This window comes from Passer domesticus, chromosome 2, assembly GCF_036417665.1.
Source record: "Passer domesticus isolate bPasDom1 chromosome 2, bPasDom1.hap1, whole genome shotgun sequence".
Classification (NCBI taxonomy): Eukaryota; Metazoa; Chordata; class Aves; order Passeriformes; family Passeridae; genus Passer; species Passer domesticus.
In genome coordinates this window covers 55920896-55938307 of record NC_087475.1, presented here as the reverse complement: position 1 = coordinate 55938307, position 17412 = coordinate 55920896, and the positions used below count along the sequence as shown (strand labels likewise).

Sequence of the window (17412 nt, the reverse complement as noted above, 5' to 3'; positions counted from 1 at the left end):
TTCTTTTTCTATTTGCTTTTAATTACAGAGGGTGAAAACGGTGAATATTAATAACAACATGATGCATTTATAGATAAATTAAATACCTCTTAGGTAAATGTTAGAGGAAATAAACAACCCCAAAAAAATTACTGCAAATGCTGTACATTTGTTTGTAAGACACAATGAGAAATCTTGCAGTTTAATTTGCCTTTGTAATTTTGGGCAGTCTGCATGCTCTATACTGAAAATGCATGGATCTGCAATATAAAGTCAAACAGCATTACCATATTTGAAAGGCACTGGAGGCAAAGGGAGGGATTAATTATTTTTGTTTGATTTTTTATTATCAGAAAATAATTTTTGAACAGACATACGGCATGACTGCAACAGACAATGTACCTGCTCATCAAGCTTTTGAAAGTTGCTCCTTCATTCCTGTAAAATAATTGGGGTCCTAGATATCAAACCCTATTTTTTCTCATACAGAAAATATTAACAGAAAAGATAATGCTGACTTCCTTATTATTAAAATGTTTTATTGTTAATTTATACATTTTTCATCACTTTGATTTGTATTAATTCTGCTAACCTTTCTATCACTGTTATTGCTGAGACTAATGCTTTGAAACATATATCTTCTCTTACCACTAGATGGAACTGAAAAACCTTGTAATTCCTTTTTTTTCCCTGTTACACAGATCCATACCAATTTCTTAATGATAAAAGCTTGGAAATAGTCCAGAACTAGAACTTAATAAGTTATAGAAGGTTTACTGAAGCACAGTAACTGCTATTTGGTGTAGTACTACCTTTGTTGCTTGAAACTCTAACTGCCAAAAGAGGAAGATCTTTAAAATGTGAAATGAATGTTCTACCTTCATAGCAATGAAAATTAAAAAAAAAAAAAAAAATCCACACAAAAGAGAAGTAAAAGAAACAAAGAAAACCCTAAACAGAAAGCCACCAACCAATATAGCTTTCAAACTACAATAACTTAAACTAAAAGCCAATATTGATGGATTTTTCAGGAGATACTTTGGAGACAAACCAGGGCAGAAATTTGTTCAGTTTCATTATTTCTGACATTTAACTGTAGAAACACAAAGCAAAATAACGTTTTTTAATTGTTTTTTTTATTCTTCATGTGTTGTATTGGGGTTTTCATTTTGCCTATCCTAAAGAAACAAAACCAGAAGGGACTGAAAGATTCTATGCTGCTAGAATGTTATCATTGTTGCCATTACCAGAACTTGGCAGGATGAATGCCATGATTGGAGTGTGGTTATCAATGGCTACATCCTGTTGAGAAGAGACAGGAAAGGAAGGAGAGAAGGAGGGATTGCTCTCTATATTAAGACTGGGGATTAACTATGAAGAGCTGTCTGTGAAGAACAGCCATGAGCAGGTAGAAAGCCTTTGGATAAAAATCAGAGACTGAGGTAAGAAAAGGAACTTTGTGGCTGTCGCATGGGGGGGCGGGGGGGGGAGGGGTGTAATTTCATAAGGCAGGTGATAGTCCTACGAGAGGGAATGCAGTACTAGATTTGATGGTCACCAAAATAAGAGAGCTAATTGGCAATGTCAGAACTGGAGGTAGCCTGGGCTACAGCAATCATGGATTGCTGGAGTTCATAGTCTTGAGAAATATAGATCAGAAAAGGAGTAAATTCAGGCTCTTGAACTTTAGGAAGACAGACTTCCAGCTAACCAAGGAGATTGTCAGTGGAATTCCCTGGGAGACTGCCCTCATGCCCAAACAAAGTTTACAGTTGAGGGTTTTTTTTCTTTTTCTCTTTTGTTACCTGATTTTCTTATTTGATTTCTTGACCCTTTCTGTGCTCTTTCTTTGGCATACCAGTCCCTTTAATTCTCTCTGACACTTTTTTTCCTTTTTACAACCTCCACCTAGAACTCCTGTCTCCTAGAAACATATCGTATCCTTGTTTTTGTCATCAACATATAACTTGAAGGGCAAAACACTGAGTTAATTACTATTACAAAAAGGAAACTCTAACATATAATCAACTCCTACCCAGAAAAAATAGCATTTTTTTGACAAATGAGCATCAACCTCATCAATCTCATTTGTATCTTAGTAAACTAGGTGAATGTAAAAGTAAAGTTGGGTAAAATACTGTTTACTGGGGAATTCTGAGGAGAAGAGGTAATATTTAATGGGGAAATAAAAGCTTATGTTTTTTCCTAAAACCCTGCAGCAAGATTTCTTTGACTGTATGCATTTAAGCTATTAACTGCACAAAGCAGCTACCTGTTTCTTTTATTTTTTATAAAGCAGTCTGCATGCTGCCAGCCTTCTGCAGCACCAGATGACAGTCTGCTAAAGCCTGTAAAAGAGCTGAGGACAGTTTGCTTCCTCTGTGAAATCCCTGAAAAAGATTAAGAGGAAGCAACTTCTTGTGGTCTCATAAAAGGAGGCAGGAAAAAAGCCTGTATGAGAAAGTGTGTATTCTTGGCTTAGTTCACAAGTGCCCCACAGAGCTGGGAAGAGGCAAAAGAGCTCATGTATTAGAGTTATGAGGCTTTCCTTCCTTTTTCTTTAGGATGAACTCCCAAAAGAGCCTTTGGTACTAGAAAATAGCTGTTTAAAATAAGTGCCTAAGCCAAAAGTGAATTTGTGAATTGCTCTATGGGGTTAAGTTACCATAGAAGAGCTCTTGTTTTCTGCCAAAATGGGCACTGCTCCTTCAAAGTGTCTCTATTAGGAATTCCACTGATTTTCTGTAGTATGTCATATTTTAATACCTTGAGATGCATCCAATTTTAGTACCTTAAAATACATTCACATTGTGTCCCAGAGGTTCCTGCTTTTGCTTTATATGATTTAATCTTCTGACTTCATATTGTATAATACTATTATATTATTATGACTAAGTGTCAAACTTATCAGGAAATTAGACATACACTAGTATGAACTGTACAATTTATTACTACAGTTGTACTAGTATGTAATTCAAACACTAGGTATATACCTCGTGTAAATCAGTCATCTTGATAGACTTTGGCCTTGATAGTGGGTTTTTACCAGCTGAGGTTAGGACAAAAAACAAAGTACATTCCATTTCCAGATAAGGGTTTTATTGAAATTGCAATGTTTTAAGTATATTTCCCAAGTGAAAAGCTTAAACACTGCATGTGATTATGCACTATTTTCAACACTGTTTGTTTAACAATATTGCAGTTCATACACTGAGAACAAACAAACAGACAAGAATGCTGAAGTATATACCTGACTGAATACACATTGATATTGCTCTTACTTATTCATCACTATAGTTTCAGTAGCTTGGGTGTTGAACTAGATTATTCTTAGAGGCTGAATAGGAAATTTTCTAAACCCTACCTCAGGAATGACAAATATTTTGTTGTATTTCCCATCCTCTTTTGTTTTTTTCTTCTCTAGATTTTATATTTTGGTGGCTGTCATTCCAGTAGTTTAAATAGTACTTTTAAAAAGTACTTAAAGACCATTTTTCACAAGAAGGTACCCTGTGCTTAAGTTACAGATAAGTTAGCAAAAGAGTTTATATCAGAAATTTTTTTACTGGAAAATTAATGCACTGATATATTGCCATAGACAATGTTATTTATATACTGCAATTTTGCCTGATGTATCCAGCTTAGAGATGATGTACTAGAACTAAAGAGTGACTGACCTTTGCCCCATAACTTTTTTGTCAGATGCACACTGTGCTGCATGGCTTCACAAAAGCTCTTAAAGCAATTAAAGATCAACAGAAAGCTTTGCCCTGGTTTCTCTCTGCAAGTCTTGGTTTGTTCTTTGCACTCAGAGTGCAAAAAGGGTGATGGAAGCTCTGATTCTGTGAAATACACTCACAGCTGAGAATAATACAGGAGCTGGAAGGCATCTTTTGATTTACTCTTTGATTTACTTGAATAATTCAAAAGTCATCTGTTGATATGTTTTTTAATTATTGCCAATTTTCAGAACTTTCTAGTCTGAAATGTACCTCTTATTCTTACACAGTTTGAATCTGAATCTTTTACTTTCAAAGTCAATGGGAATTCCAGACTTGACATTGATTAAGGCTCAGGAGAATATTTAAAATTCATTTAAATAGTTATAAAGAAACACAGTTTTCTACGGATAAAGAAAGAACAACTCACAAAATCAAATGAATAATTTAATGGTTTTAACTCTCTGGTATCTATGCAGTATCTGATGATGGAAATCACAGTTGTCTGTGATCTCTTCTCTAATCACCAAACTAATCTCTCTAAATGGAGCTTAAATCCTTTTACATAGAAACCAAAGATTAAAGAAAAAAAAACCCACCAAAACCAAAATCAGTTACAAAAAAAAAATCTTCACTGACATCTTAATGAAGCCAAACATGCAATTGATTAGAGAGCACCAGGAAAGTTATGCAAAGAAAAACATACCCATGATACTATCTACCTATTGAAATATGAAGTCAAACACTATTTCCTGAACAAGATTGTTCTGGGTTTGTTTAATATCATGTGGTACAGAAGTCCATCAACCTCCTGGGTTGCATTAGCAGTGTTGCCAGCAAGCTAAGGAAGGTGGTCCTTCATCTGTGCTAAGCACTAGAACTGGAACTCCAGCGCCAATTCTGGGCTCTTCAGCTGAAGACAAACAGGCTGTACTACTGGGGATAGGTTAGAGCAGGTCTACAGAGATGATTCAGACTCTGGAACATCTGACATACAGAAAGAGGTTCAGAGAGTTGGGACTTGCAGCTGGGAGTCCTCCTCCCAGAGAAGAGGACTGTCTCACAGGGAACTTGTCAATGTGCACAAATTCCTGATAGGAAGGAAGGAATGAAGAAGATGAAACCAAACCTTTATCGGATGTTCTATCATTGACAGAACATGAGCCAGTGGGCACAAGTGAACACCTATGAAATTCCATCTAATCACAAGAACACAGGAGTTTTTTGTTTGGTTGGTTTTTTTGGTTTTTTTTTTTTTTTTTTTTTTTTGTTTGGTTTGGTTTGGTTTTTTAGCTGTGAGGGTGATCAAACACTTGCACACGTTGCACAGAGGCTATGGAATCCTGCAGCCTTGGAGGTATCAGAAACCTGAGTGAATATGGTTCTCAAAAACCTGTTCCAGCTGACCCTGCTTTGTAAAGGAGCACACTGGACTAGACAAACTCCAGGGGTCTTAATGACTCTGTGAATTTTAATGTTCCTGTGAATTTTAAATCAGGTATAAAGAATAGATATTTCTGCTTTATTTTAACCCTTGATCACCACAGTAGGACCTTGTATGTATGTAAGAACAAAAAGTTAATGAGAACCTGTCCTTTCTATATTTAAAACTAACAAGAATTATTAGGCTGTTAACATTTTTGATTTAGCTTAATTACAGCAATTAAGAGATTACCTGCACTGAAGCACTTATCTGCAGCAGATCTAGCCTAGAGGTGAGAATCAAAGGGAGAGGAAAAGGGAAATAGTTCATTTATTCTAAGCTCAAGTTGACACCAGACTTCAAGGCATATTTGTCACCTTTCCACTGTTTTTAAAGCAAGTTTGTAAGTGACTGAACTCTTTGGAAGATAAAAATGCAATTGAAAGTTTCTTGGAACTTTCAGTCTATTTATGACTTTTCTACTAATACCGGGGAGGAAGAAAATCTGTGACTTTCCTACATCCATCCTTGAATTTTGTTCAGTGTTACCACATTTGAATGTCCTAAAATGATGAAGTTCTAACCGATGGAGAGAGTGATGGTACTATCATAGAAATATGATTTTCTGATATAAACTCATTTGCTAACTTACCTACCATAATCACTCCATCACAGCATTTTCACCGAGTTTAGGCCACTCAAACCTAGGGTGCATATTTGCCAAAAATTATAAGTACTTTTTCAAGTGTTACTTTTATTACTAAAATAACAGCCACCAAATAAAAAGCTGGAATTAAATAAAACCAACTAAACAAAAAAAATGATGAGAAATATAACATGAAATGTCTTGCTTTTCTGAGGTAGGCTTAGAATATTTCCTAGACAGATTCTAAAAATAATCCAGCTCAACACCTAAACTGCAGAAATAACAATGATTAATAAAGAAAGAGCAATATCACTGTGTCCTCAGAGCTGCATATTTACTTCAGTTTTGGTTCTTGTCCTTTTGTTTGTTTTCAAAGTATGAACAGAATCATATGTATTTTAACCCATATCTGGATGGGATTTTTTTGCTTTATTTAAAGACTGAAGTCTTTAACGAATGCTGGAAGAGAGAATAGGTCACCAATTCTTTCAAAGCAGCTTAAAATTTCAAGGTTTTCCCATGTCAAAATTCTGCTCCAATTTGTCAAATATTGCTCTTGCATCTTCCATTTGCATTACCTCTTAAAACTGCTATTTAGTCTGCTCTTAAATATCTTAGGTGCCTAAAATATTTTAGACCAGGTGTGGTATTCCACCCTTAAGGAGAAGGGAGCATGGAAGTATCAGAGTTGCTCATTGTCAAAAGGGACAACAAAAGTCAGAGGGTCCACAAAAGCTTATAAGTCTTTTTTAATAAATAATACATTTTGAATGGAAATGTGTATGTTAGCCCCTGGGTGAAAGAGAAGAGAGAGAGCGAGATGGATTGAAGACAGGGAGAAAATAAAGGAAGAAAGAGAAATCACTAATCCTGGCACCAACACTGAACCACCTGATGGGGTGTCTGGGGTCCTGGCACACAGAGAAATCCTCCAGGCTTCATGAGGGTACCTTTTAAATATGAGTTTTCCCTGCCCTGGAGATAAATTTTTCACTTTCTATGTAAATTTGTTATTGTGCACAAACTGTTCTTGTAGACCCTTCTGGAAATCAGTTGGAGGCCTTTGTGGTTCTCTGGTGATCTTGACCACAAACAGCTCATGTCCATTTCTTTGCTTTCATGGTATTGTGTTGGTCTTATCTCCAGGAGCCAGATGGGAAAGTGTGTTGGACCTAAAGACGAGAAGAAGAAAGGATGACTCTGTGGGAACTAAAGTGGAATAGAGAGTAGGGAAAATACATGCTGCCTAATTCAGATACACGTTTTTGAGTTTCTGACTAGACTAGCAGCTAAATCTATGGTTTTGAGATTTTTTTCCTCTCAATTTGGAGGAAAATACAGGTAATGAAACCCTGTGTAGTGTCTTGGGGGAATACATTCTAATCACCTATCAGTATAGTATTTGAATACAAACAGCTATTTAGCTAATGTACAAAAATAAAGACAGCTGTTCAGATATTTCAATTAGGAAAAAAAAAAATATATATTGCCACAATTCAGGCTGCAACTATATATATATATATATATATATGTGTGTGTGTGTGTGTGTGTGTCTGTGCTTCTTTAAGAAGTAAGTGATCAGTAAGAGATTAATCTGTGTTAGATTACTTTATAATGCATTTCTTGCTCAAATCTAATTCTTTGGTACTATGCTACATGCTCATCAACCCATTCCAGTTTAAAGGGTGGCATAATCTCTCAGAGTGATATAGTGATACGTCAATGCTGTAGTTTGTGCGTCAACATTCAAATAATCAAATTATTTAAAGGATATGGACATCTTAGACTCCAGTATGAGAAACGTGGTGTCAAATTGTTAAGCAAACTTGGTCTGATTGTGTGAGTGTGGGGTGTGTAGTGACAGGGGTGCTTCAGTCCCAGCTCAGGTGGTGCAAAAGTGACTGCCAGAGTTGCTCCTGAATGGTCAGATAGGGGAGTTTCCTTAGTAAACATTATTCTTCTGTAACAAGCTTTATAGGTTTGTTGGGCTTTTTAAAGTCTAATTTCTTTTCAGCATTGATTTTAATTTTTTTCATAAAACAACAGGACCACAAAAGCACAAAGAAGCACAGAATCATTAAGGTTTGAAAGGACTTCTGAAGTGTGCCTTGTCCAACCTGCTCCTCACAAAGCCGACAGTCAGAACAGATTTTTGATGGCCATATCCAGACAGATTTGGAACATCTCAAAGACTGAAGACTCCACATCCTCTCTGTGCAACCTGTGACAGTGCTTGAACATCCTTCCAGGAAAAAGAAAACAAAATAAAAAAAACCACAAACAAACAAAAAAAATTCCAAAACAAACAAACAGACAAACAAACAAAAAGCAAAAAACCCCAAACAAACAGAAGGGAATGCAACCAAGGAAGCTGATGGATTTCTTTGTCATAAGGTTCCATCACAGTCATTTGACACCCAGCTTGCACAGTTGCATGAGACAATTCCTCTCCAAGTGCCTGGCTCTTATCTATTAATTAAATATAAAAAAACTGCCTAATTTGGATTGAAAGATGAAAAATAATTATTTAGGCTTAAAATTCCTAAATGGTAATTGATTGCTAACTTAAATATATATATATATGTGGTATCATTAAAGAAGCAGAATTAAATATGAAAGAGAAAGAAATACTTCTGCCAGAAAGCTAAAAATCAGTTCTTATACAAATCACAGATACTCTGTAACTTTAAGGATTAGGATCTGATTTAATTTTGCTATTTTAAGAGCCACTTGTGCTGGGTTTGTATGGCTAGGTTCCAGTAGTAAGGGGGCTATAAGGTGTGTCTTTGAAAAGCTGCCAGAAGTTTCACACAGATCCAACAAGGGCAATGTCATCTGGCTCTAGGATGGGCCCGCCACTGGCCAAGACTGAGGACATCAGAAATAGTGATCCTGACTCTGTGAGAACATATTTAGGAAGGGACAAAAAAAAAAAAAAAAAAAGAATTTTTTTGCACAGAAGTAATTGCAACCACCAGAAAGGAGTGAGAATAGATAAGAGAAAGAATTGTTTCCCAAGGTCGGCGGAGAAGGAGGGTGCTTTTAGGATTTATTTTGCTTGTTATTGTCCTGATCTGATTTTGACTGGTTAAATTTCCCCATCTCAAATCTGTTTTGCCCATGACAGTTAGTGAGCTATCCCTGCACTTATCTCATGAGCCTTTGTTATATTTTCTCTCCACCAGCCAGCTGAGGAGGGAAATGAGAGTGCAGCTTTGGTTGGCACTTAGCATCCAGCCATGGTCAAAGCACCACACCATTTTATTAATTTAATTTTATTTAATAAATAAAATCAGAAAAAAAATAAATTAAAATCTGCATTATTTTCTTGTAATTAAAAAGTCATTGTGTATTGACAGAAGTTTAAAGTAAGAGTTTGAAGGTTTTCTTTCCTTAAATGAAACACTCAAGGCTTAATGATTCTTTTATTATCTGTCTTATGATTTTGATATCTCTTGGATGTTTGTGCAGTGTTCACACAAATTAAGTCATTACAAAACCTTTGCATATGCACATGTAAACCTTTATTTTGGATTTTTGATGATCACTAACATAATCTTAGGATTTTGAGAAATCATGATTTATTTTATGAAGAAACTGAGCATTAGTTCTACATAGTATCTGAAACTTTATGCTTGGAAACAACAAAAGTTATTGAAATTGAAGGATAAGGATTTTATTTTATTTTATTTTATTTTATTTTATTTTATTTTATTTTATTTTATTTTATTTTATTTTATTTTATTTTATTTTATTTTATTTTACAGTAGAGACATATCCCCCACTCCCAGTTGTCTTTTATTTAAATGCATTTTGTATGACACTTTTGAAAAGTACTCTGCATTTGGCTGTCTAGCTGAAGCTGAAATGACATAATTTCATGTTACATTTTCACTGTACTATGTCTGACTTTTTTGCACCAGAAATGAATCACCCTTGAAAATAAGGTAAGAATACTGAGAAAAAAAATTTCACTTTCACACAGGCTTCTTTCTTATAAAAGAAAGGAAAATAATTTTTACCTACATAAACTTGAGTTCTACATGTGGTCTAGAAATAAGTATCCTTTGTATGCAACCTTAATGTATAACACTTTCAAAGGATGAAATTACAACCAGATAGGTAAAACTTAGATTTTCTCTTTCAGCAGAAACTTTTTTGTGCAATATGTAAGGCTTCTATGCTCACTTTTAAACCTTTATGGGTTCAGAAGCTGCAAACATTGCTAGAAAGAAAAGAAGTCTAAAAATAAATAGGAAGAAGGGAAAAGAAGGCACTTAGACTATTGTCTGTAAAGACTGTAAAGACTATGTACCAGTCCCTTCCTAAATTCTTTCTTTCTTTCTTTCTTTCTTTCTTTCTTTCTTTCTTTCTTTCTTTCTTTCTTTCTTTCTTTCTTTCTTTCTTTCTTTCTTTCTTTCTTTCTTTCTTTCTTTCTTTCTTTCTTTCTTTTCTTCTGATATTAAAAGGGACTGGTTACAATAAAATTAAAAAAAAAAAAAGGAAAAAGAAAAAAATCCCATGCCACCAGAAACTACATATTCTGAATATAAACTTTCATATTCTCCTTCCTATAAACCTGACATTTTTACTACATTGAAATGTTACCTCCCCTCTTTTGGTTCAGTTTGTCAGGGCATAATTAGCCAGGTGCAAAGAGACCCTGCCAGCAGAACTTAAGGATATAACAATTATTAGCTGCCTACCATGCACAAAAGTCTGATCATTCTTGTGCCCAAAGGTACCTAAAGATCATTCTTGGCCATGCAGACATCAGCTGCTGAAGTGATTCCTACTGCTGCCGAGTTGCCATCGTTCCCAATAGAGATATCAGTGGTGACATTCACGGCACAGGCCTGGAGATGCAGCAACCACACAGACCCCAACTAGCCACCCCTGTTCTCTTTTGGTTTTCCAGTAGGATTATACATTTTTTCACACAGGTGCTTCTGTCTGGAATCCTTGAGCTAATAACTGTCTGTCTCTCTCAACACTCCTAAGCTTATCCATAATTTCACCTTTCTTATCCTTGTGCATTCTTTCCCATAGCTTTCTCCCATGGGTCTGTAGTTTTTTTCATGTATTGGAACAGAAGTCATTCTGCAGAACTGCATCTGCACTGGTCCTTAAACTCCCTGAGGCACTCAGAACACTGAGCCTCAGAAGCAGGGGACTTAGGGCAGAGCTTGTAGAGAGAGAGGGTGTTACAGTGATGGCCAGAATATAGAAAGCATCCACTCCAGTATGAACACCTATGCACGTATGTATGCATATATGTAGAGTAGATGCATTGGTATTTCCTCTGGGAAAGACTAAATACACTCTGCCTGAGATAGACAAGTTTTCCTATTTCTTGTGCAAATGCCAATGCTGAAGATCCCATCTTACAAAGGCTTCAGGACTGCAGGTGTATACTCTATCAGAGTATCTCTTCTGGATGGTGTAGCACTGCTCTGAGGGACACTGCCTCCAGCTGAATCTAGGGAAGTCTAAGGTGAAGGAAATTGTAAATATTTAGCAGAGCAGTGTCCTCATTTTTCATTCATATCAACTACTGTCACATATCCAAGACCTCAAAAAAAAATTAAACACCCAAATTAGACACCAGAGTATGATAGCATCTTCTAGAGGATGATTCAGAGCATCTGCTTAAATTAGCACTTAGTAAATATAAGTGTGGTGTTTAAATATTTTTATTGCTTTCAGTGGAAGGTCTACTGATTGTAAGGCATAAAATACTAAATCTGCCTACTACCTTTTAACTTCAGATGTTCAGATTCATATTCAGATTAGACCATCAATTTTGCTCATTTACTACCTTATCTTACCCTGAGATTTAACAACTGCAGTAAGTGATTGTAGTTACCTTTCTTGGATTTGGTGAGGGAAGAAGAAGAATAAAATGGAAGAGGATTTTGTACACATCAGCTGCAGTTATGTAGGTTCTACAAATAAATCTGGCATGTGGTTTATTAATTCTACTGAAGATACATTAGTAATTATGTAACTTGTGTCCATTTTTCTCTCATGGGTCTCTTGAGGTACCCTCTTTTCCTTAACACTAGAAATGACAAGTGAACCTCGCACTGTGTTAATAACTTTGGCACTGTTTTCCTTCACAATCACATCCATGCATGAGAAAATAATAAACAGAAGCACATAATTTTAAAAGTTTAAAGAGCTTTCTGACTCATGAAAATCCATATTTGTTCCAGCATAATTTCTTTCTTTCTTCCTCTGTTTCTCCTTTCAGATATAAAGTGTGTTTCCTTTCAAATAACACAACAAACATGAGGCAAAATATGCCTGTTTGAATGGAAAAGGTATATTTTTGAATATAAATGAGGCAATTTGTTGTTTTCTAATCACAAGCCCTTGTGTAAGAACTAAAATCTTATATTACACTGATGATAGACCTTTATGTGTGAAGCTCTGTTCTGACGGATCTAAATTTCTGCCAATCATATATCTTATTAAGGATCTATAGTGTATATGTGGTGACATTTTCCCACCATTACTAATATTGTTTTACATACTTCTTCCAGTGCTGCTTCCACTGACAGCTTGAGTGAACATCGGTATTGTTTGAATAAGTATTTTAAATATGTATAAATATATCTGTATTGAAAATTTTTGCTTGGTGCATGGCAATATTTTGTATTACTAAGAAATTTCCCAAGAGGACCAATGTTCTAAGACTGAAAATCACTCATCACTTCCCTCAGCTTCTAGAAGATTAAGAAAAGGGGAAAAGGGAATTCACATAGCTTACATGTTTCCTCTTTTGACACTTCAGATTGCTGCTATACATATTGTACATACATTTATCTGTATATATAGTATATATTTTGATGCTGCATATCTCCATATCTGTATCTTCATATACCCTAAGGGATTTAAGGTCCTCTTTCACATTTCTAGTGCTTTTCCCACCACTCTAATTTTATCAATATGTTCACTAATCTCCTTTACTCCATTTTTATTTGGTACATGTTTCGTCATATGATCCCTGCTCCTTCATAATACCCCTGAAGGCATAAATAACATCAGACATTAGAAGTGTTTTTCAGTAGTTCATCCATGTTTTCTAATTCCTTCTATCCTAATATGCCCTCAAGTTGCTGGGGGTTTATAAATTGTTATTTGTAAACTTTGCATTTTTAATTCTTAATTTTATTTAATTTTGATGGATAAATGAAGACAACAAAGATAGGCTTTTCTAGGTTTTTTGTTGTGTTGGGGGTTTTTGGCAATAGTACAAGTACATCATAAGTAACAAGACAAGAAGTCCATAGTATTAGCTCTTAAGAAGCACAAGGTGCAAAAATATAATAGATATATTCCACAAGCAGGATTGTTTCTGGTTTCTGAATTTTCACAACAATTTTGTGCTTTCCTGTAGTTGAATGCTGTCTAGCAGAACAAACACAAACTTCAGACTTTTTAAAAATGTATTTATAAAGTTCTTCTGTGAAAAAAATATGCAAAGATTATAGCATTTTTGGTAGGTACAAAGCATATTTGCAAAATAAAATTCTTGCAAATACATGTAATAAAAATAGTTGAGAATTTTTAGGACTAAGAAACTCTACAACTGATTCATAATTGTAGGGTTTTACTGAGTTTAATATAACATTATTTTCAATTTCATCCCAAATTTGTTGCTACTTCATTTCAACACAATCAAGTGGAATGTTTGCTGCATCTCTTAATAAACACATATCACTAGTACACATGTACAATCAGTTAAAAAACTTGTTGTCTATGTAATATAATCCTGTTCTGTATTCATTGCAGGATTATTTATAACCAAAACTAGAACTGCCAAAAAGGATTTCACAGTGCTGCAAAGGGCATCATGAATTATTTACAGTAAATCAAATTTTATAACCCTTCTCAATCTTTCATAAACTGTATCTTTGCATTTTATTTGATATTTTATCCAGAGACTTAAAGCTTCATAAGTCAAGGAAATCTCTTAAATTCCTGAGAGATTTGTAGGAGTGTATGAAGTAACAGTTCTTATGGTACCTTCTGTATTTGATGTAGCTGTAAGACTATTGATATCCTGTAAGCTTTCAATATTTTAGAGAAAAGGATCAAGATTTTCTGAAATGTTCAACACCCTCAGCATTCTTTCATTCATTTTATTCATGAATTAGGGCTACGGGCAGTTGTTTGGAACTGTTAAAAACTTTTCTCAAACTCAGTATTGGACTTGGGCTTATCATCCTCAGTTTTGCAGAGAGCCAAATTTACAATAACTCTTTAAATGTATGAGTCAAAATGTAGATGAGGTCATAGATGAGGAATGAGAACGTGTCCTCAAAAGTGCTACTGGACACTGGAAGAAAGGGAAAAATTCAAAGAGGAAATCCAAGAAGCAGATCCTTGAGCATCACCTTTGTAAATACATGCCTAGAGAGTCTTATTGATGGAGTTAACTTTGGGGAACATCAGTATGTACCTTCATTGCAACTGCAGATGTAGTTCAGAGATTAGTGTGTTGGGTTTGGCAGCCAAGGACATAGCAAGGAAAATGCAGTCCCTGGAAGGAGAAATTACATTTAAGAAAGCAGGAAATCATTTGTCTGAACTTTCTGTTCTCTTAGGACACATGTGGCTACTTCAACAACCCCAGTTACAGGAACTGGTTCCCCACAGAATTAGTTGTGGCACTCACCTTGTCAGTATTCAAGGAGCATCTAGACAATGCTTAGTCATACACTTTTGTGTTAGGTACTTCTATGAAAAACATGGATTTAGAATCAATTATCCTTATGGGACTCTTTTACCTTGATACATTGCATGATTCTATGACCAAAAATTACCTCTGAGTAATAAATATACTCAAAAAAACCCCTATACATCTACACTATCATCAGGAAAAGGGACTATAACGAAGCCATAGGAAAGCTTAGAGCCAAGTATTTTATTGACAAAAGAGCATGAAGAAGCAATTGTTTCCTTCTATCTCTGACTGAGAGCTGTAAGAGACTATTTTCAAGATGTGCCCCACAAATGTTTTCATCTTCACATCCCTACAGGTTCCTCTTTGCTCAGAGCCAATTAAGCTTCCCACTTAACAAGGCACATCCTGGAGTTATTGTATCTGTAATGATCCCCATGGTTTTCTGAAGAGAATTTAATGCCAAAAATTGCAGGGTATTTGTTACTTTACCTTCCACCACACTTAAAACCTGCATTATATGTGTTATTTGTTTAAATCTGTTTTTCCACACACATATAAGCATATTCCTTCAGGAAATGCAAAATAATGTGAGATTAAGAAAATTCAATCATATTGTTTATCTATATCTTATTTGCAATTGATGAGACCTATAACCTCTTGATAGCTCCTGAAATTAATAATGCATGAGAAATGTCTAACATGTGACACACATGACAAAATATTCAGCAAAGACAAATGCTTAGTTACTAGTTACTTAAAGTTACTTAAAGTTACTAAACTAACTAAAGTTACTTACTTAGTTACTTAAAGTTACTAAGAGTTTATATTGCATTGAAAATCAGATTAGGTTTGTACTCACACTTTCAATATTTAGTTATAAAATAGTCATTTTTATGCAATTTTCTATGAATGCTTGCATTTCAGTTTTTGCTGAGTGTTTAATTTTATTCTTTCAGTTTTTGAACAGAATTTGAAGAAGATGACAATCTTACATATTGTAACATATAAGATTATGAAATAATATGGGGTAATTCTAAAATATTTTATAAAAAATATTATTGAACTTACAGATGTTGAACGATAAAATGTCCTAACTGCTGATACTGAAACATTTACTCATTTACTCTCCTGGTAATACACTTATTGGGTTAATTATATTTGTTATGCTGTTGTTGTTTGTTTGTTTTTTTCTGAAATGAACTGTTATTTTTGCAGGGATCACAGCCAAAGACTATGAGTCTTTACCCAAAAATTGTTGGAATTTACTCAAATGCTTATCTCAAAGATCACCTTACTACAACCTCCTTTCAGGTGATTGCAGAGAACATGATGGTCCCCCCTGGGCCCCCTTTTCCTCACTTCCCTCAGCTACTCTATGACTTGGGCTCCAGACTCTCACCAGCTTCTTTTGCCCTTCTCTGAACATCCTTCTCTCCAGGACCTCAATGTCTTTCTCGTAACGCGGGGTGTGAAAGATTGAAATGTCATTTATTAATGACTCAAAAAAATTGCCCAAGAGGCAGATACTAGGAGGTGGGACAGTGCTTTTTATCATGCCAGTTGTCCTCCCTTACATGCCCGCCCCTCCTCACGGAAGGTCATATTCACACACAGGGCTGAGAGTTTTCATCCCTTCTGACAAGACACACTCAGCTAAGCTCACAAGAGAGGCAATTGTCATGTCTTAGATGTCATAAGCCATGGAAGAACTCTGAAGTGCCCCCAGACTCATTTTTGAGATCTTCCACCAGAGGAATGAAAGCTCTCCCCTCCAGGGAAGGTATCTGGGTGTTCCCACTCAGCTGGAACATATATTAACCCATTGATCTTTGGGTACCACAGGCTTTCACCCAGCCTCAATGGCTCAAGACTGTAACCACTTCAAACAACAGACATCTAAATAAACAATCAAACCTCCTCAGGAGATCCATAGGTGGTCTTCCTTCCTTCCTTCCTTCCTTCCTTCCTTCCTTCCTTCCTTCCTTCCTTCCTTCCTTCCTTCCTTCCTTCCTTCCTTCCTTCCTTCCTTCCTTCCTTCCGACACTTCCGACACTTCCGACACTTCCGACACTTCCTTCCTTCCTTCCGACACTTCCTTCCGACACTTCCTTCCGACACTTCCTTCCTTCCGACACTTACTTCCTTCCTTCCTTCCTTCCTTCCGCCACTTCCTTCCGACACTTCCTTCCGACACTTCCTTCCTTCCGACACTTCCTTCCTTCCTTTCGACATTTCCTTCCTTCCTTCCTTCCTTCCTTCCTTCCTTCCTTCCTTCCTTCCTTCCTGCCTGCCTGCCTGCCTGCCTTCCTTCTTCTTTCCTTTTCTTTTCCCTTATACATTTTGTTAAGTAATATTTTTATTCTCTCACATCACTATATTGCTGTAGATAATAATAATCACAATCCCCACATACCTACCTTCTGGGACAGGTCATAACAAGGTACTCCAAAAACTGAACACACAGGACTTCAGGCGTGGCCTCACCAGCGCTGATCACACAGGACTTGTGGCCTCACCAGCGCTGAATACAGGGACACAAATACTGTCCTGGTCCTGCTGGCCATGCTAGCACTGACACAAGCCAGTTTGCCATTGGCCTTCTTTGCCACTTGGGCACACCCTGGCTCATGTTCAGCCAGCTGTCAGCCAGCCCCCCCTAGGTTATTTTCCAGCCATTCTTTCCAGCCTGCATCACTGCTTGTGGTTGCATGACTCATGTGCAGGACTCAGCACTGCCTTGTGGAACTGTGGTGCTGCATTTTAGTTAAATGGTATGCTCTGTCTCACCCCTGGAAAATGTTCCAAGCTTGATCCTCCTCTGAAGTATCATGTATCTGTAATCCCATTGGCCCAAGTCTTATTCCGCGCCCACTTTGTACCTCCTTGTTAAACTGTGTGAGGGAGATGAAACGTTCTCTTGGCCCCTTCTCTCCCTAGTCTCTCCCTCTCTCTC

General features: G+C 36.2%; 1 long non-coding RNA gene across 1 annotated transcript; it reads right to left on the bottom strand.

Annotated features, from left to right (window-relative positions):
• Window positions 1-1520: 1520 nt before the first annotated feature.
• Window positions 1521-16632, bottom strand: LOC135293942 (uncharacterized). The gene is made up of 5 exons (XR_010356061.1): window positions 16374-16632; window positions 14235-14315; window positions 11156-11256; window positions 7885-8009; window positions 1521-6939 (listed from the first exon to the last, which is right to left on the bottom strand). It is a non-coding gene; the product is annotated as an uncharacterized LOC135293942 (long non-coding RNA).
• Between the last annotated feature and the right edge of the window lie 780 nt (window positions 16633-17412).